Here is a 21,692-nt window from a genome sequence, read left to right as displayed (position 1 = left end):
CTGGAAATACCCCGCCTGATGCATTCCAAGACCGCATTAGCTTTTTTAATGGCCATATCACATTGGCGGCTCATCCTGTGATCAACCAATACTCCAAGGTCCTTCTCCTCCTCTGTTACTTCCAATCCTCCTCTGTTACTTCCAATCCGAAGTAGAAGGGAGCTCCTCATAATCTCTCTGACTTGAGGGAACTCATCTCTGCTTCCTCCTTTTACTTTAGTGTTGATAACTGCCCCTCCCCTTTCAACTTTGACCATTGAGTGTAGGTAGCGAGTGATGTCATTATGCATCATTAAGCAGGAGGGAATGAAATGGTGAGATCAGTGCACTCTTCAGTTCTCAAGATCAGAATTCAAATCTTAATTAGAGTTACAGTTACAGGTGAAATGAGTTTGATGTTCTTGTCTTCGTCCCTTAGCACCTGATCCAAAACCCATGGAAGTCGGTGGGTATCTTTTTTCATTGACCTCCATGTGCTTTGGGTCATGCCACAAATGACCATTGTCCACTTGAAAAAACCAGCACACAATTCCATATAGTGGACAACATTTGCTCAAGAAAGGTCCATTGCTGGAGATAACGAGATTTAGTAAGGACTGAGTTGCAGTGGCAGAGCTATGTATGTAAAGACAAGGTATTAACACATCTAAACTGCTTTTTTTTTCCGTACACTAGCTCGAGGACAGCTAGCATGTGGTTGTGTACCCAGGCTGGGAGGCTCACTCCCAGATGCAGTGTAGACATACCCATAGAGAATTAACCAATGCTATGAATTCCTGGTTTCTATATGTACAGGTTAGCAACATTCACTAGATAGAGAGAAACCTCTTATCAGCTTGGAGGTCCTTCAGTGAGAGTGCCAATGCTCAAGATGATGGGGTGTCCAGGGTTTCCGGGTTTGTGGATCTTGGGTAGTAGATGAATAACCCCGGTCGGGGCTCTAAGGGTATGTTGATTTGTTCCTGTGTTAGTGTTGGGAGTGTCCTGAGTAGATAGTGCAGTTTCTTAGTATATTCCTCAATGGGATCTGAGGAAAGTGGCCTGTAGAATTTGGTATTGTAGAGTTGTCTGGCAGCCTCCTTTTGGTAGTCAGAGCTGTTCATGATGACAACAGCACCTCCTTTCACCCACAAAAGCTTATGCTCCAATATGTCTGTTAGTCTATAAGGTGCCACAGGACTCTTTGCCGCTTTTACAGATCCAGAATAACACGGCTACCCCTCTGATACATGGCTTATAGGGACGTCTCTGATGAAAGCTATTCTATTAAAACAGAGGTGGGCAAACTACAGCCCATGGGCCACATCCAGCCCGCGGTACCTTCCTGCCTGGCCCCTGAGCTCCTGGCCCGGGAGGCTAGTCCCGGCCCCTCCCCTGCTGTTCCCCCTTCCCTGCAGCCTCAGTGTGCCGTGCCACCAGCACAACGCTCTGGGCAGCCAGGCAGCGCAGTTGCAGAGCCGCGGCCTGACCCGGTGCTCTGGGCGGCACGGCTGTAGCACCGCCAGCCACCAGTGCTCCAGGTAGCGTGGTAAGGGGGCAGGGGGAGTTGGACAGAGGGCAGGGGAGTTTGGGGGTGTGGTCAGGGGTCGGGGGTGTGGATAGGAGTCGGGGCGGTCAGAGGGCGGGGAACAGGGGGGTGGATGGGGCAGGGGTCCCAGGGGGACAGTCAGGAATGAGAGGGGGGTTGGATGGGGCAGCAGGGGGCAGTCAGGGGTGGGAAGTCCAGGGGTAGTCGGGGACAGGGAGCAGGGGATGGTGGATGGGGCAGGAATCCCAAGGGAGCGGTCATGGGGTGAGAAGCAGGGGGGTCGGATAGGAGGCGGGGGCCAGGCCATGCCTGGCTGCTTGGGGAGACACAGCCTCCCCTAACCGGCCCTCCATACAATTTTGGAAACCCGGTGTGGTCCTCAGGCCAAAAAGTTTGCCTGCCCCTGTATTAAAATGATTATGGGAAATAGTGCCCATAGAAATAGGGAGGTAGGGTGTGCTTGCTGACACAAATAAATAATATTAATAATACTATAATATAGGCAACCTTGAGTGGGTAGAAAATGTATGCTAAAAACATTTATGCATATAAATCTCCTGGATTTCAGTTGAAGCCTTCCCTGGGGACTGTACTTTGGCATGGCAGGAAGACGTGTGTGTTCTGATACCCTGAGAGCTATGCAACGGGCTCTGTTAGGGTCCCCCAAGACGGACAGCTGAAAGTTGTGGGGGACAGAATGAAAAGCAGCCACATTGGTCCTCTTGGCTTGTGGTTGAGTGATAGGCCAACTGAGCCTCATAAAAGTTAAATGATAGAAACATAACAAGGCAGCCACTCCAGCAAACAGCATGCTAGGCAGGGAGGTGCAGCCTTGCTTGGGCTCTAAGAGCTGTCTAATGTCATATTCAGCTGTCAAGTTGAAGACAGGCCCTCTTGTTATGACATACCTCATTGATCCTTCATTTCTGTTGAGCCTAAAGTCTACACACTTGCTTTCTTATTAAAAGGATATTGTCAGCTCAAATTTAATATTTGACCAAAGCATTTAGCCAGTATTTGGGGTCTTGTGGATTGTTTCCATTAGGAAGAGATGCTAAAGTCAGATAACTCTCTGATGCAATCCTGTTTGTTACTAAGAATGTACACAAAGTCCTGTTTCCCTGAACACAGTAGGAATAAAAAAACAGGATGCGGTTTCTTTGCTCACAGTTCCAAGACTCTTTCTAGCCAGCATTGTGCCCCAAAAGCTCTCTTGCTATTTGCTTTCTCTCAAGCCAGGGCTTTGCTGCTGCCTTCTCTGTCTGCTTCTATTCACACCCACACTGCAGCAATCAAATCACGCCACTCCCACCCTGTGTTTATCACACCCCTGGAAGACTCCTTGGACCACATGGCCCAGCCACTGCCCAGGCTTGCATGCAGTCTAGTCCTTGTGCAGTGGTTTTCCATTGTTTCAGCTACTGTTACACAAAGGGGCATTTAATTGTTCCATCATTTAGCCTGAATGTAAGGAAGCTATCGTGCCTGATAGCTTCATTAAGATGATGTGATCTCCCAACTCCCAGCATAGTAATCATATTTATATCATGCTGACTTAGAATCCGTCTCAATCCCAAGCATTCAAAAATCAAGTTATTTTAAACAAAATAAAAAATGAAATTTTGGATTTTATTGGCCTTTTTTTGAGCCTTTATGAATCAGGTTTTTAAGCTTCTTCCAAAATGATGAGGGCTAGACATTTATTTTTATTTTTTAAGAGAGAGTCGAGATTCTCCTTTTGTCATCACACAACTGCAAGAGCCAGTGTTAGACATGAGAACAGGATGTAAAACTGGGAGAGAATTACAAATCTGATTGCACATATGCTTCATGGGAAGGTCCCCAAGACATTATCAGGGGAAACCCATTTTCAAAAACTGATTTTTTAAAGTATGTCTGTGCACGTTGGAAAGATACATGCATAATGACTGAGCGCTGCCTGAATAAATCCTCTGTGCACAGAGAGAACAGGCCCTACAGGAGCAGTCTGGGTTTTTTTTAACTTGCCCACAATGATCATCACTAATAGCCTTTTTAGGGTGTGAAACTGCTCTTTCATATCACACTGGCTGCGAGAATGAGGAAATGTCTTAAAAGTGCTGAATTTCATTAGCTAAAATAGAACCAAAACCTGAAATTGCACAAAATTAGTTTACGTTAGTTCACTGAGCACAAATTACTTGTAAATTCAGAAGGGACATATAGCAACATCAAGATCTGTGTTCAGGGGAACACTGAGGAAGTGCTGCAATATAGCATGAGCCTTAACAAGCATCCTACTAATATCAGATTTCTGGATGTTTCCCTATTTGCTCTCCTGTGCTGCTTTTCTGTCTCACACATGTAAACCTCTCTCCACGCTAATTCATGGTGTAGGTCTGGACATGGATTGAAAAACATTTGAACATTCTGGGACAGATGTTTCAGTCAGAGGGCTTTAATCTACTCTACACTGAAAGTTACATATGGTGCCTGATGTAAACAAAATGCTGTGTATAAACTGGATGGGAGCATTCTCACCTGGAAGGGCCAGATACATCAGCCTTTGCTTGTCCCCTTGTATCCCATCCATGGGACTAAGCAGGTATGAGAGGGTTAGATGAGCAAGTACTAAATAACTTTATGGTGCTTGAGTAATAGGGCAGGAGGGGAGAGGGATGCAGGATCCTAGAGCTTTGGCTCAGTGGTTCTGACAAATATATGGAATCTAAGAAGATTAAATAAAAGGGGGCATGAACTACCAGCTCCACAAAAACATCACCGTAGGTCACAACTTCCTGAAAGTGGCGTGTTGTCTAAACATGCTGGGATTTCCAAAGCTACATAAGGAAATTAAGCACCCAACGGCTACTTTAATTCCTCAATAAGGCCAACATTTTCAAACCTGCATGACTAACTTTAGTCATATAAATCCAAATTTAGACATCTAAAGAGAAGTGGCCTGATTTTCAGAGGTGCTGGATGGAGAGAGGAAATATTTTCTCTTCTAAAAAAAAAAGTTTTTATTTAAATCACAAATTTTCATTTCTACCAAACTGAATTATGCAATTCAAAACAATGATTTTTGTTTGGTTTCAAAATTTCCCATATAATTTTTTCAATTACTTTTTCCCCAGGAAAAATTTTGCTTTTGACAAAACCCTAATTTTCAGTGGAAACATTTTTGTAGTCAACAAATTTCAACCACCTCAGATGCTGAGCACCTCCCAAGCTGATAAACACCTCTGAATAACTGGCTACGTGTTTAAAAGTTGCAAACATCAGATTCAGCATCTAACTTTAGGCATTTGAAAGTTTTAGCCTCTCTCTGTACCTTTGAATGAACTAGCTTTAACTTAATGCTGAAAATGATTCATGGCTTTTAAACTATGTCCATTTATGCACTGCGCAGCAGGCCAGATTGTGTAAAGTAATTTGTTGATTGACAGTTAATAGATGTGGCAATTACTTCTCCATGTCTTGTCGATGATAAAGAATTTGGCAGAGTTCTGGTCACTTGTCATTCTGATAATTAGCTTGTAAAGTTACCTGTTAAAAGCAGTTATTTCAGGGTAGCAAATTTGAATAGAGTCTAACCTGAGGCTTCTGAAGGTGCAAAGAAACCGCCTAACAACAGATTGGACAAGTTTGCATTTGTTTATTGTGAAACTGAATAAGAGACTCCAAATCAGTTCAAACTATTGATGAAAGCACATCATAATTCAGGTAGGGCATGATACAAAAGGCCATTAAAGTCAATAGAAAGATACCTATTGACTTCAATGGATATTGAAGCTGGTCCTTTAAAAAAAAAAGAGTTTAGTTACTTGTGACTTGTTGCACTTAGGGTGACTCCCCATTTCAACACAACTGTAATTGTGTACCATATATTGTTAATTTACATCATGTGTTTTTGTTTTCATTCCATTTATGTGTTTGTTTTCTATATTTAGCCATCATAATTTGATATTTCCGAAACTGTGTACTGCACATATAATTTGCATAATTTGACCACCACCGCCTATGTCAATGCAAAAGCCACACAAAAAGCTGCCTTTCACCCCAGCTGAGGCTACAGTATTCTGAGAATGATGTTATCTCTAGGGAGAATCTGCATTTCAATTTGCAATATTCCTTGGGAGCTCTCTTGATGAAAAGGTCTGTACAAAGCATCCTATGGAAAATCAACTTTAATAGAAGGAGTATATGCCAATAGCAACTGGGTTTGCAGGGTTATTGCTGTGTTGGTCCCAGGATATTAGAGACCAAGTGGTTGAGGTAAGATGTTTTATTGGACCAACTGCAGAACTTTGTCCAGTAAAAGGTATTTCCTCACTCACCTTTTCTCTCTAAGATCCTGGGACTAACAAGGCTGCAAATGACAATGAAAGAAATTGAATTTCGCCGTCTGAAATGGAAACTCCACAACATGAACAGGAAGGAAGCCAAACTTAACAGCAACATCTGCTTCTTGAGTGAACACAAGGGAAAAACCATCATCATCAGAGGACTCACCATACAATCCTCTGTCTACTATGTGCAACTCCAGATATGCTGAACAGCTCTGCGAGAAGGACTTCAGAAAAACTGAAGAACCAACTCCTGCACCTCACATACACCACAAGGGAATACCTCAAACAAGAAATCATCACATACTCCCACACACGGGAATGAAAATATCAGGAAACCTACCTGGAGATCATGCACAGAAGTTGGTCCAATAAAATATATTACCTCACCCACCTTAACTCTATCATAACATTTGGGCTCAGTCCTCAGCAGCCTCAAGGGGTGCTGTGCACAGTGGATGTTGGGAGGTGTAAAAGAGCCATTTATGGCTCCTCAGCTCTGCGGTACACTGTCCCTGGCCCCATTGTATCTGAGAACAGCTTCAAGGCTCCTTTAACTCCTGTTAACTATGCTGCCAGGTATGGACCCAAGAGGCTGGTATGCTAGATGGAGATTATCAGAGCACAGCAACACTCAGCCACACCTCCTTCATCCTAGTCATAACCCCAACACACCCTTTATGCCATGGGTAGGGTGGGGGGATGGAGGGAGTGCTAGAAGTATGGCCTAGGAGCCAGTTATGCCAGCCTTATTATAGTACATTGAAGATTCTTTCAACTCTCTACTTTTACTGGGTAAATGGCAAACTTTGGCAGACACAGGTGTGAACAGGCACTTTGAAGAGCACTGAGTAATGCAGGCAGTGTAGCCAAAAGTTGCTAGACCACACCACACAGGATACTACATTTCCTCAAGAGGGGGCACTGTTGAACAATGTTAGCTGAAGGATGGTACCAAACAAGGATAACGCCTCCAAGCACCGGTCTGCTGAATATGCTGGATCATCACCAAGACAAATGCCCAACAGTAAAGACTTTGCTACCAGTCCTGTGCTGGAGTCCTCTATCCCCCGAAACAGCGGGCACCCAGCATCCAGCTCAGGTAACACACTGATTCTACCTCAAATAGTATCCCCACAGGATCCCTGGGGTGATGAGCGAACCCAGAAAATTTATGTTTGCATTCAGCTTTTACTCATGGCTAGACAGATGGTGAATTGAGTCCTTTGCATAGCTAGCCTATGCAAATACATACTCATATTACTGTTCCCTTGTCCTCGCCCCCACAACCATTCCATGATTGTTTGATCCACCTGCTGCATCTCGTCATTAACCTAGACTACAAGCTTTTTGGTTCAGGCGGCTGTGTTTGTATTACCTGTTTGAAGAGCATCTAACACAATAGGGCCCCAATTCTCAAATATAGTATAAACAAAAATATGGACCATCTCCCTTGTGCTCTGGGCATGGGTTCCCACAGCACAGGACATCTCAAAGTGGCAGCACAAATGTCTGCCAATCTGAATATTCTGTTTTAGTGGGTTTGAATTTGTCTGGTACCCACAGTTTCCTACAGAACAACCTACTCCAGGAGTATCAATTGTGACAGTGATCGATGGTACCTTTCCTATGCAATATGAACTGGACCTGATATATAAATTCTGGCAAATTTAATCATCCACAAGATGCTGCCATATAGTCAAAGGATTATTTTCAGAAAGCTGTTTTCACTGAAGACAAAAAGGTATTTTGCAAACCATGGTCATATTCCCTTAGACCCAACACCTTCAGTTAGAGTGAGATACATTTGTATTCTGGAAACAGTGACACAAGAAATGAAACAAGAAGCTAGGGTAAGAAAAATTACCAGGAAAAACATGCATGTGTTGTAAAAAATTATCCTTAGTTGTGCAACAGGAAGCAGTTATTAATGAAATGATGTCATGCCACATTTTGGGAGTATGTTGGGTAACCACCTTCTTCGTCACCAAAGGTGACTACATCAGGGGGTTCCCTGACATGAAAGCGAGTAGGAAAGGAAGACATGGACACCTAGAGATGTGCTAAAACTGTCTCAAGATATTGGGATATACCTAGTCTTTAGGCTGGGAGAAACATTTTGCTCAGCTGTGCTAAAGGTCATATCTCCAGGCTTTGTAACTTAAAGCAGTGGCTCTCAGCCCTTCCAGACTACTGTACCCCTTTCAGCATAACCCCAAGTTTCATCTCACTTAAAAACTACTTGCTTACAAAATCAGATATAAAAATATTAAAATGCCACAGCACACTGTTATGGAAAATTGCTTATTTTCTCATTTTTACCATATAAATTATAAAATAAATAGATGGAATATAAACATTGCACTTACGTTTCAGTGTATAGTATATAGAGCCATATAAACAAGTCATTGTCTGTATGAAATTTTAGTGACTTTGCAAGTGCTTTTTACGTAGCCTGCTGTAAAACTAGGCAAATATCTAGATGAGTTGATGTACCCCCTGGAAGATCTCTGGATACCCCAAGGGGTACACATACCCCTGGTTGAGAACCATTGAAGTAAAGCTCCCTGACCACTGAATGGTGTTTCAGTCATAGCACCGGACCTGCATTTATTCACAAGTACCTATTTTGTGATTTTCCTTATTGTATGTCTTTTGACAATAGTCTTTGCTTTTAAATAAACAATGAAACCATCTTTTTATTACCTAGCCCTTTTCACTGGCAGTTTTGCAAGGCACTGTTCCAAGGAGGTCGGTATCATTATTCCCATTTCAGAGATGGGGTAAGTAGGGCACACACGGGGGAGTGATTTGCTCATGGGCACCCAGCAGGGAGTGGCAAAGCTGGGAATAGAAACCATGTCTCCTGAGTCCCAGCGCAGTGCTCCATCCTCTAGGCCTCACTGCCTACCTCAGGCAATTGGCGGCAACGACTGTGGTTACAGTTATTTGTTGGGTGCTTTGGGTTATCTACACTGCAGTGTCTCCCCCTAGCACCCATGTTTGAATATGATTGTGAACAAATCTAGTTCAACAAGTTCCAACAACAAATCATCCTACCAGCACCCAGCATCCAGCTCAGGTAACACATTGATTCTACCTCTTCACAGCAGGGGTTAAATCAGTTACCTGACCCAGTACTGAACTGGAACTGTTGTGGTCTTCAGTGACCGTTGAATTGTGGTCAGCATTGTGTCAGCTCACTCAGTTGTTTGCAACAGTGTTGAAATACCGCGAGGTTTTGTAGCATAGATAAGCCCTTGGAGCGGAGGCAACTAAACTCTGCCCTCACAGGAGGCTGTGTCAGGAGCCAAGGGAGCAGTGTGAGCTCTCAGGTCAAAAGCCAAAAGGGTTGTGATGTACTCCCCACAGGAGGAATGTGGCAGAGGCCTGCGCCGCTCTCCTCCCCACAGAGGGCTGGCAGAGTGGAACATTGCAACTGCCCCTTGAGAAAAGCCTTCACTGTGAACCTGTACCGAGGACTGACTTTCCCTCCGGGGTTACAGAAGGCCTTACCTCATGACAGCTCAGTGTGGTGGGGTGGAGGTGGGGAGGTGTTGTCAAACACCTTTGCATTAACCGCTGCACCTCCATGCTCCCACCATCACCTCCTCTTCCTTACAGAGCTCAGTCTGTGCCGGCTTCCTGACAGCACCTTTTGGAGAGTTTCCTCACCTTTGACCAAAGGCCTAGGCCATTACTTCTCTCTGTGACCCTCAGGAAGGCAGACAGACATCAAGTTCCATTCCTTGGGACTGATCAGCCATCTTGCATAGATCTTAAACAAAGCCACATTTATTTGGCGTGGGATTGAGACGAAAGAAGGAAAGCACCTAGTGTGCACTGAGCCGAACAACACTCACAACTGAGGCAACACTATGGTAAGCAGAGCTAGCTAAGGCCTGACCTCACAGTTACAATCTATATTTTGTTTTCCCCCTAGCAGCAGTATGCCATGGGTGTCTTTGGCTGCAGCCCCAAATAAGACAAGGGTTCTTCCCTGGCTTGCATCTGTGTCTAACTTCAGTAGCACCCTGTGTCACTGGAGGGCCACTCCTGTTTGTAGTTCTCTAAGGCAATGGTCTCCAAAGTGGGGTGCGCATGAGGATCCCAAGGGGTGCGTGGCAGGAGGAGTGCCGCCGGATGGCACTCCGCCGTTTTTTTCCTTCAGCGGCAGCTCCGCACACCTGCGGCAGGTCTTCCCTCCTTCTTTCCTTGGTGGCACGCCTGCGGTAAGTCTTCCCCTCTCCTTTCTTCGGCAGCACCGTGGGGGTGCATGATACAAAAACTTTGGAGACCACTGCTCTAAGGTTGTATCAATCCAAAGTATTCAGTCTTCACTGGCATATTGGACATTACCCCTTTTTCAGTGCAGACATCGATACATAATTACAGCTAAGTGACAAAGAACCTAATGTTTCCAACAGGTTTTTCAATGCACTATGCCAAGAGATACTTTGCATGTTCAAAGCACTGATGTTAACTAACAAACTCTCCCAATAGCACTAAAATAATAAAGTAGGGAAGTTATGCCGGTATTGTTAGTGTCACCTGCCCCTGAATGGATGCAGTTATATTGATATAAGAGTGCTCATACCGCTACAGCTTATTCTGTAAGTGGAATAAGCTATAATGGTATAAGTCACTTCTATACCAGCATAACTGTGTTGACACTAGGGGCTTGGCTACCCTTGTGAGTTACAGCGCATTAAAGGAGCCCTGGGCGCACTAGCTCACTACCCATCCACACTGGCAAGGCACGTAGAGCGCTCTGACTCCACAGCTAGAGCGCTCTCGGTACTACACCTCGGCCAGCGGAATAACATTTTGTGCGCCCCCGCTGGAGCGCCATGGCTCCAATGTGGATGCCCTCGTCTGTTAGTGCGCTCTGATCAGCCTCAAGAGTGTCCCACAATGCCTGTTCTAGCCACTCTGGTCATCACTTTGATCTCTACTGCCCTGCCCTCAGGTGACCAACCGTCAGACCCGCCCTTTACATTCTCTGGGAATTTGAAAATCCCCTTTCTGTTTGCTCAGCCAGGTGTGGAGTGCTCTCAGCGAATCTTTCCAGGTGACCATGCCTCCACGCGCCAGGCAATCCCCAGGATGGAGCAATGGCAAGGTGCTGGACCTCATCAGTGTTTGCGGGGAGGAAGCTGTCCAGTCCCAGCTGCGCTCCAGCCATAGGAATTATGATACCTTTGGGCAAATATCAAGGGACGCACTGTGCAGGGTTAAAGTGAAGGAGCTGAGGAATGCCTACCACAAAGCCAGCGACCTGCCATTTCTACAAAGAGCTGGACACGATACTTGGGGGCGACCCCACCTCCACTCTGAGTACCGCCATGGACACTTCAGAGCCCAGTTCAACAAGGCAGGAGGAGGAGGAGCAGCAGCAAAGCAGGAGCGAGGGTGCTGAGGTGGAGGAAGACACCCCGGACTCCCTAGAGGCATGCAGCCAGGAGCTGTTCTCAAGCTAGGAGGAAAGTAGCCAGCCGCAGCAGCCGGTACTTGGCGAAGGACAAACACCAGAGGAGGTTCCTGGTAAGTGGCTTTTATTTTGGGAAGGAAGTTATTCGGTGCAGGCTCTTGGGGCGAGGAGGGTTAGGGCTTCATGCATGCCTAGATGCGGAGTAGGGCATTGATGTGCTCTCTCACATCACAGTAATCGGCCTCAGTGATCTCTTCAAAGGTCTCATCCAGAACTTGGGCAATGTGCTTGCACAGGTTCCTCAGGAGAGCCACTATGGTCCTTGTCCCAGTCAGGCTAACTTGTCTGGGCCACTGTGCCATGAGGGGCAGGGGGATCATTGCTGCACACGGGCAAGCTGCATATGGGCCAGGGTGGAAGCCGCATTGCAGTAGAAGACCCTCCCTTGCTTCCCAGGTCACCCTCAGCATCGAGATCTTCCAGGACGAACTCCTGTGGAAAATGTGGGGACAGTGTTCAGTATAAGGACCCCCTGCCACTGTTGGTTCTTCCCAAGGCACAGAAACCCAGAGAACAGTACAGCCGTGAAACAATCAGTCACACTTGACCCTGTGCTTACTCACCGTTTTGGGGCTCCCGTGGGTTATGTGCACTCGCTTTGGGATGGGCAAATTATACTATTGTGTAGACTGTGCTTGCCCTTAAGTATGGGGGAATCATTGCTCTGTCTGGCGTGAACAATGCTGCCTCTGTTCAGTGTTGCATTTTGCCTTTACAGATGCAACTTTGAGATCTCAGCCGTCCGTGTTATCACCGACCAAAAGACTCCGAAGAATCAGGAAGAGGCCATGTAAAAGCAAGGAAGACATGTTGCATGAAGTAATGCAGCATTCAAGTAATGAAAATCGAAAAGTGCAGGAGTGGCGGGACAGGGAAAGGAGGATCCACCAGCAGAACGAGGAGCGCCGACACAAAAGCGCGGTGCTCCAGCAGCAAAGCACGGATCGGCTGATCAGCATCATGGAGCACCAAGCGGACTCGATCCAGGCACTCGTAGCCATGCAGGTGAAGCACTACCGCACCCACCCCCCACCCCCGCGCAGCCCTTGTCCCAAAACTCTTTCCCTTGTGCCCCCATGTCACCTCCAACCCACTTTCCCCAAAATCCGGGTTCTTACTGCCACCAGCTGCCTCCAACACCTGTAGCTTCACCACCCAGCCCTGAAAACTACGACCCTTACCCACTGCTCTCAACCCCCATCATCATGCAGTTTCGCCGTCCTGAAGTGCAGCACTCATTGCACAGCACTCCAGACAGGAAGGCTGAGTATGAGAACAGGACATACGCGAATCTGTGATTGTACCGTTCCCCACTCCACCCCCTTGCCCTTTCTGTTTCCCAAGCAGTTGTGTTTCTTTTCAATAAATGGATTTTTTGGCTTTGAAAACATTCTTTATTTTTGCATAAAGTAAAAGATACCTTAGTCCAGGAAAGAAACAGGCACTGCAAGTCAGCGTAGCAAACACAGATTCCTACTAACATTGGAACCACTGCACTTCACTCCCGTGCAGGGCACCAGACATTACTGGTGGCTTTCAGCCTCAAATTGCTCTCTCAAGGCATCCCTAATCCTTGCAGCCCCGCGCTGGGCCCCTCTAATAGCCCTGCTCTCTGGCTGTTCAAATTCAGCCTCCAGGTGTTGAACCTCCGAGTTCTATGCCTGAGTGAATCGTTCACCCTTCCCTTCACAAATGTTATGGAGGGTACAGCACGCAGATATAACCGTGGGGATGCCATCATCGGCCAGGTCCAGCTTCCCATACAGAGAGTGCTATCGGCCCTTTAAACTGCCAAAAGTATGCTCCATAGTCATTTTGCTCCGGCTCAGCCTGTTATTGAACTGTTCCTTGCTGCTGTCAAGGCTCCCTGGGTAGGGTTTCATGAGCCATGGCATTAAAGGGTAAGCGGGGTCTCCAAGGATCACAATGGGCATTTTGACTTCCCCTATGGTGATCTTCTGGTCTGGGAAAAAAGTCCCGGCTTGCAGCTTCCTGAACAGGCCAGTGTTCCGAAAGATGTGTTCATCGTGCCCCTTTCCAGGCCAGCCTGCATTAATGTCAATGAAACGCCCACAGTGATCCACAAGCGCCTGGAGAACCATAGAGAAATACCCCTTCTGATTAACATACTCGGAGGCTAGGGGGGCTGGTGCCAGAACTGGAATATGCGTGCCATCTATCGCCCCTCCGCAGTTAGTGAAACCCATTTGTGCAAAGCCATCCACAATGTCATGCACATTACCCAGAGTCATGGTTCTTCTGAGCAGGATGCGATTAATGGCCCTGCAAACTTGCATCAACATGATTCCAACGGTCGACTTTCCCAGTCCAAACTGGTTAGCGACCGATCGGTAGCTGTCTGGAGTTGTCAGCTTCCAGACTGCAATAGCCACCTGTGTCTCCACCGTCAGGGCAGCTCTCAATCTCGTGTCCTTCCACCACAGGGTGGGGGTGAGCTCCTCACACAGTCCCATGAAAGTGGCTTTTCTCATCTGAAAGTTCTGCAGCCACTGCTCATCATCTCTTATTTGCATGACGATGTGATCCCACCACTCAGTGCTTGTTTCCCGAGCCCAAAAATGGTATTCCACGGTGGTGAGCATGTCAGTGAATGCCACAAGTGAACTCGTGTCATATGCGTTACTCAAGTTGATATCATTGTTGGAGCTCTTGCTGTCATTTTGGATCATAAGGAATAACTCGACTGCCAAACGTGACGTGCTGGCAAGACTCATCAGCATACTCCTCAGCAATTCGGGCTCCATCCCGCAGACCGAAAGGGAAGACAGCACGCGCAGTACAAGAAACGTTGACAGATGGCGCCAAATGTGGACGGAAGCGCAGGGATTGCTGGGATGCAAACTGATGCATCACGGGGCATTGGGACAGGACCCAGAATGCCCCGCCCCCCCCCACTTCCCACAAGTCACAGCGCCAGAATGAGAAGAGGTGCTCTGTGGGATAGCTGCCCATAATGCACTGCTCCCAACACCGCTGCAAGTGCCGCAAATGTGGCCACACCAGTGCGATGTCAGCTGTCAGTGTGGACAGACTGCAGCGCTTTCCCGCCTGCGCTCTCCGAAGGCGGGTTTAACGCACAGCGCTCTACATCTGCACGTGTAGCCATGCCCTAAGACTTTTACTGGTATAACCACATTGGTTTGCAAAAACAATAATAAAAATAAATACATCACACTCCAAGCTGACATAATTATATCGTTTATTAATTTGTCAGCGACTGAAGACTGGCATGAAGACCATGGTCAACAGCTTTGCTCCTCTGGCACAATGGGGCTTTCTACTAAAAGGGAAAACTTCATCTGTGCAGAAGACAGAACTTTCTCCAGGGCCAGCCCAAAAGGGGAAGGAACTCCCCCAGGAACCACGGACCATCACAAACCTCACCACCTTCTGCTCCATGTGCAAGGGGCAGTTCTTTGACCTACCTGCTCTTTCAAACTCCTAGAACTGTGTGTACATTTTATTTCTATACAATGAAAAAATCCCAAACAAGACACTCCGCTCTGCAAATTCTCCCCCTCAGGAGAGGCTGAGAGAACACGGCAAGCGTTATAAGTGATCTGGCTTTCCATTGTCACTCAGCCGAACCTCCCATTTATTTAGGGTGACCAGATGTCCTGATTTTATAGGGACAGTCCTGGTATTTGGGGCTTTTTCTTATATAGGCTCCTATTACCGCTCACCCCTGTCCCGATTTTTCACATTTGCTGTCTGGTCACCCTACATTTATTCCTGAGCAAGGCTCTCAACCCCCCCATTTACTCCAGTGCTTATTTTGCCTGCATAATAAATACAGGATATCCCAGCTACACGGACGGATAGATTCGATTCAGCCCATGACCTCTACGTGGCACTATTATAGGACTGTTCCCACAAAGCTTTATAAATCACAGATTCAACCTCAGGGAAGAAGGAAGCAGCTGCACACTTGGAGAACCCACGCTCTGGCTCTGCGTACTAATGACGTCACTGATGGTGACTGATGGAGGAAGGGAGGGGCAGATTCATCCTCCACAGGCTCAGGATTGGCTTGCACTGGTAAATAAGGCACCATGTTTAAAGGTAGGATCCGCCCCCTGGGAGAAAGCATCAGGCCAGGTTTCCACTCTCCTTAATATTGCTGAGTGCATTAAAAGCCAGGTCACAGCTTTGAACTGAAACTCAGGGCACCAGATCTTTGCACAGGAGTAGAAGTTATTTGGTTTGTTTAAACCAAACACAAGGCTTTGCCTCCCTGCCCCTCCCAATGTGGCCACTTTTACAATTATCAAGTAAAAGAACGGAAGCAGTTTCAGATGTTATATGCACATTTATTGCTCTGATTTTGGTTTGGAAAGACCTCGTATTGGCCATATCATGTAGGTATGCATGGCCATGCACTTATTCTTTCTTCCATCAAAAATGGCTTCTGGGTGCAGTGCACTTTGGCTTTAATGATCAAGTACTTCTAGCACCTCATGCTGCACAACAGAAATGTTGCCATCCACCACAAGGGGAGCAGAATCAGGCCCATAGTAATCATTCTGCTCTTCGTATTTCAAGTTACTTTTCCAAGAGGCTGCTTGTGCTGATGGCCTTTCCCTTTAGGACCCAATCCTGCTAGCATTGAAGTCAGTGGGCATTTCACTATTAATTTCAATAGGAGGGGACCATGACCCTTATGCTGATCCATGAGACATTTTTGGCATATGGATGTAGTGGAAGAAATTCCTTTGTTTTTAAAGGTAGGAAGGCACAGTCCTGTAGCCTACATGACTTCAGGTCAAGAATGTCACAACCCATGGAAGTGCCCATGATAGCCCATTGCCTGTGTAACTGACTGGGCCACCATGGCATTCCAATGTCTAGCTTTGTCCCTTCTAGCTGGAGATTTTTTTACTCATAGATATTAAGGTCAGAAGGGACCATTGTGATCATCTAGTCTGACTGATCATCTAGTCTAGACTCCCATACTCTCCTGTGATTTGGGAAGTCCATTGCTTTGTGGTTGTGGATATAGAAATCCTTTAGATATAATGATCAAAACACGAGATGTAAATTGATAGGACCTATCTGTCTTAGGGTTTATACTGTCTCCCATCAGCATAGTCTCTGGGTGCCTTCTGTATAAAAGTAGTAACAGTAGCGAAGTCCCTAGTGGACTGCATGAAGTCTCTGGAGGGTTTCCCATTGGCCGGTCAGAACTCTGATGAGGGTAGGGTTTTTGTTGGTGCTGGTGGTGGTGGTTGGTAGGGAGCTGGGGGTGTCAGTGTTGTGAGTGTCAGGACCTCACTGTGTTTTCAGCATGATATTTTCCCCCTCAGGATTGTTAACAACAGAGCTGGTTGAAAAAGGAAAATCATGAAAAAAAAATGAGAAATTTAAAAATAATTTCTGTTTCACTCTTTGAAATCTTCTCAGCCAAATCTCTCCATTTACTGTTTTTGAAATCTGATTTTTTAAAATCAATTTCATCTCATGGGGTAGGATTTTTCCCCAAAAAATATTCAAAATCAAAAAAATTTTCACAGAAGTTAAGGTAAAAAAAGGGCATTTTTCAAAAAAATTGTGGTTAAAAAAATTTCTACTCGCTCTAACTTTTATTTTATTTTGTTTTCTTATAGTTTTATTTTTTAAATGATAATGAATAAAATAAAAAAATCTCAATATCATAGACAAGCTGAACCCACAAAATATTCACAGGAAGAGAAGTTCCATGACAAATACACAGCTAATGACTAACTTGATGTTCCAGAATTGACTGTACAAGATAATGGTACATACGGCACAAGAGCTAGTTGCTACTCACCTCTAATCATGACACCCAAATCTATCTACTTTAAGTTCTTCTGAAGGACCTATTAATGTGGTATTGAAGAAGCATGCAACCCACTTATTTAGCTTCCAGCATCTCCTTTCTGTTTCTCCAGAATTCTGATATATTGTTATAGGACCTGATCCAATGCTCAGTGAAGTCAGTGGAAAGACTGATTAACTTTATGTCAAGCCCTTAATCTTTTTAAGACACTGCATCTATGACTACACCAATGAATAAGCCTGTGTGGGTGTCACAGGCATGACTTCAGTGACAAAACACATGACTTTCAGGGTCTTTCCATTCAATAGAACAAAGAAATCATGATCTGTGTCACTTTGGTCATCCTGCTGCTAAGCAAGATTCAATTACTTGCAGTTTTGCCTCCATAGAGGCCTAGTACAGCAGAGTGTGGGGTTTCAAACTATTACATGTTTTTGTTGTAAAACAGAGTATTTGATTTCTCATAAATTCCTACATGTCTCAATGGCCATTTTCGCTCTCTACAGCTTATTCTGCTATGTACAGATTAATAGAATAGGCGTCTATATCATTTTACCTGTTGCTGAATCTCTTTTGTTCATTTATTTTTGCACTGTATGTGAACCATCTCCAACTAGGTGCATGCACTATTTAAATATTCACTTCTCACATCAAAACGATTGCATACCATATGTGAATTATCTCTAGATCTTCTCTGAAAATAAGTGTGTATCATATCTGAGTTATTCCCATTATTTGTCTGGAAGCGGTTGCAGAATTTGTGTTTCAGCAAAATGTTGTGTTAGAAGATACATCTCCTGGATTCCCAGCAGATAGGTAAACAATGTACAGATGCTATTATTCATTGGGACATATGATCAGCAATAGTAAGCCTGCATAGTTGTTGTATATGGAGATCTATGCATCTATGTTATGTTTATGAGAGACTGTACAGCAACACATTGGTACTAAAAATCTAGATTCAATCACAGAATACTTTCAACTCCACTCACCATAGAGCTAAAGCAGCTGACCTGCTGGTGCAGACAGATGCCTTCCTCGGGAGTTCTATGTGCAGAGAGTATAAAGGAATGGGCACCAGGTCTTAGAGAAGTTTTAGGTCACTGGAATTACTGCTCAGAATTATTTTGTAACATATGGACAGCTGCTTTATGAAGCATGGGATTTTTAATTATTAGTATTCCAGTGGCACACAGGGGCCATGTCACAGGGTGAGCTGTCCCTTAAAGGAGAATTGGGCTCGGCCTCACCTGTGTCATGCCTCCACTGATATCAAGGTCCCACTGGGCTAGCTGCTGTGTCTAAACAATAAGACAGGCAGTCCCTGCCCCAAAGAGCTTGCAGTCTAAGTAGATGAGAGAGAGAAAGGAAGTAGTGTTCTTACCATTCCCTAGGCTTCAGAGTCCAGCTTGCAGCCTGAGATGTTTTTAGCACGGTAACCCAAGCCCGAGTCCGTTGACCCAGGCTTGGAGGCTTGCTGCCACTGGCAATGTAGACATACCTTAAATAACTCATGTCCTCTGTGGACCAGGCACAGAAGGGGACCCGTAGCACACTCAGCAATGGTTACACTTGCATGCATGGGCTAGTGGGCAAGAAGGGCCAAAGGGAGCTGGGTGCAATGGGGCAGAACACAATGGCAGCCCTGGTGCCAGTCTCATGCTAGGGGGTTAGGTTCTCCAAAGGGGGATGGGGAGAAGATGGAAGGGGGCAGGGCACCATGGCAGAGTGGGGCAGGTGTTGCATTCTTTAGATTGGTGTTACAGTAGTTGCTCTTGTCCAGAAACATCCTCGAGGTGCACTGGTCCTGAGCCAGGCCCCAAAACACCCAGAGATTTCACTGTGGTTAGTGCCGCACTATACTGCCCTTGCCATTGGCTTGTGCTTTAAAGACAAAGGATTGGTTGCCTTTCTAAAAGATACATGCTCGTGTAATATCCACAGACCCTGGTCGTCAATGGGCAGGATTGAACCTGAAACCTCTGAAACTTAGTGCATGAGTCTCTACTGCAGGAGTAGGCAAACTTTTTGGCTTGAGGGCCACTTTGGGGTTCCAAAACTGTATGGAGGGCCAGGTAGGGAAGGCTGTGCCTCCCCAAACAGCCTGGCTCCCACCCCCTATCCTCCCACTTCCCTCCCCCTGACTGCCCCCTTCAGAATCCTCCCCCACTCCTTGTCCCCTGACTGCCCCCTCTCAGGACCCCCTGCCCCTAACTGTCCCCCTCAGGACTCCACCCCCTATCCAACGCCGCCTGCTCCCTGTCCCCTGACTGCCCCAACACCTATCCACACTCCTTCCCCCTGACAGGCCCCCCGGGACTCCCACACCTATCTAACTCCCCCTGTTCCCCGTCCCCTGACCGCCCTGCCCCCCAGAACCTCCGCCGCATCCAACCACCCCCTGCTCCCTTTCCCCTGACTGCTCCCTGGACCTCCTGCCCCTTATCCAACCCCCCTGCTCCCTGCCCCCTTACCATGCCACTCAGAGCAGCAGGACTGGCAGCCACGCCACCCAGCCAGAACCAGCCACACCCCCATGCTGCCCGACAGAAGTGGCGGGCCAGAGCACTGGCTGCACGGCGAGCTGACACTGCGGGGGAGGGGGGACAGCAGGGGAGGGGCCGGGGGCTAGCATCCCCAGCCGGGAGCTCAAGGGCCGGGCAGGACAGTCCTGCAGGCCAGATGTGGCCCGCGGGCCTTAGTTTGCCCACCTCTGCTCTACGGCATGAGCTAAAAGCCAGGGTTCTTAGGTAGGCTGTAGCAGACTCATTAATCTCTAGATGGTCTAGGTGTAACTAGAGGGGAACAGAGCACCACAACAAGCAGGCCTGAGTTACACTAGCTCAACCAGAAGCTATGAGCTTGATGCAGGAATCAACAGATGGAATTCTACGGCCTGTGTCATCAGGAGGTCAGATGAGATCATAATGGTCCCTTCTGGCCTTAAAATCTGCAAACACCCGCTCCCCCAAATCGGACAGAGACTCCTTGGTGGTTCACTACTCTATGTCAGCAACTCTTGCCAGGCCTGATATACTTACTACACCTCACACGCTGTGGTCATGATATGTGCCCAAAAGGTGGCACGTAATACATTACTGGAAAACTAATACCTCACTGATCATTAATATCTGTGCCTGATGTATGTACGAGGGGTGTACAAAGAGTTACACATATTTGCTAAAATTATGTTCTTAACATGTGTTGGGCAAGCAATACATAAACCCAGTCTGCCCTAGATAAAGGAATGTGTATTTGCTGGTCGTCAGGCAGAGACAATGAAGGTATATTTACATAAAAGATAAACAAAGCTATCAACCTGACATGGTGGGGGAGATATCATGCAAGGTTAAGACCCATGCAAGAGGGAAAGTAATTGAATCAATTGATTGTATACAGTATGAATGCACTATAAAAGTTTATGAAAACTAATGACACTGGTGATGAGTGTCATTGTGAAATGTGTGCATTAGCACTATCTGAGGAATTATGGTTACTCATGGATATTAAACTTTACAAGGGTGTTTGAACCAGGCAGGTCAGGGAGAACTGTTAAACAGATTTTCTCCCAGACAGGCGGGAAGGCAGCTATCTACCTGTCTCCAGTGAAATTAAGTAAGGTGTGACCAAAGACAATGGAATCCCTATTTACATATGATCAGCAGGGGATAAGAAGTTCACAGGAAGGGAAGAACAGTCTGAGGTCATCCTGAGCTTGGGGACAAAACAGTGAGTTTTGGAAGATATAAAGAGAGAGAAGAAGCCATCTTGGCATCCATCACGCAGCAGACACAAGGGACCAGAGCTCTTGCTATCTAAGAAAGATGGGTCCTTCAGCCAAGGGGGTTAACATCTCTGGGAACTGAATAGAAGTGGAAAACCTGCTTAGGGCAAAGATCTTTCACCTAGGAAGACAAGGGAAACCAGTACTTTGTACTTCTGTGGAAAGAAGAAACATTGGTAATTAATCTACCATGAATCAAGGCTGTAGCTTGTTGAGTGAAGTCTATGCCACCAGAAAGTCTGTCTTACTTTAACTTGCTTGTAACCATTTCTACCTGTATCCCTTTTACTTGGTATCACTTAATACATGTTCTTCTGTTAATCAACATGTTTTGTCTCATTAAAGGAGCAGTGAACTTAACCCTTTCTCTGTGAGGGTCCAATGAGAGGGACAGGAGGACAATTTTGGGGTGAATTTGGGGCTGCAAAGGTGCTAAGTTCAGCCTGCAAGGAGGATCCAAGTTGGGCAAAGCCAGGATGAAGTTTGAGGGCTGCTGGCAGACTGCTGGGGTCAGAGCTCTGGACCAAAGCTGCATAGCCACAGGACACCAAGGGTAGCAGGCAGACAGTGACTGAAATTTTATTGGCCTGGGGGAACCCCAAAACGCGACCAAGTGTGATCAGACGTCTGCAGAAAAACAAGACATTGTAACTGACTGTTCTATTCCCTGGAACCTCTTGGCAGAATGCTGGAATAGCCACACAGTGACTGTATATACACCAGCCCTGGACAAGCCAAGATAT

This window comes from Lepidochelys olivacea (assembly GCF_965140295.1).
Source record: "Lepidochelys olivacea isolate rLepOli2 genome assembly, chromosome: 10".
NCBI lineage: Eukaryota > Metazoa > Chordata > Testudines > Cheloniidae > Lepidochelys > Lepidochelys olivacea.
The sequence above is the reverse complement of the archived record's forward strand: the minus strand, read 5'-3'. Positions refer to the sequence as shown.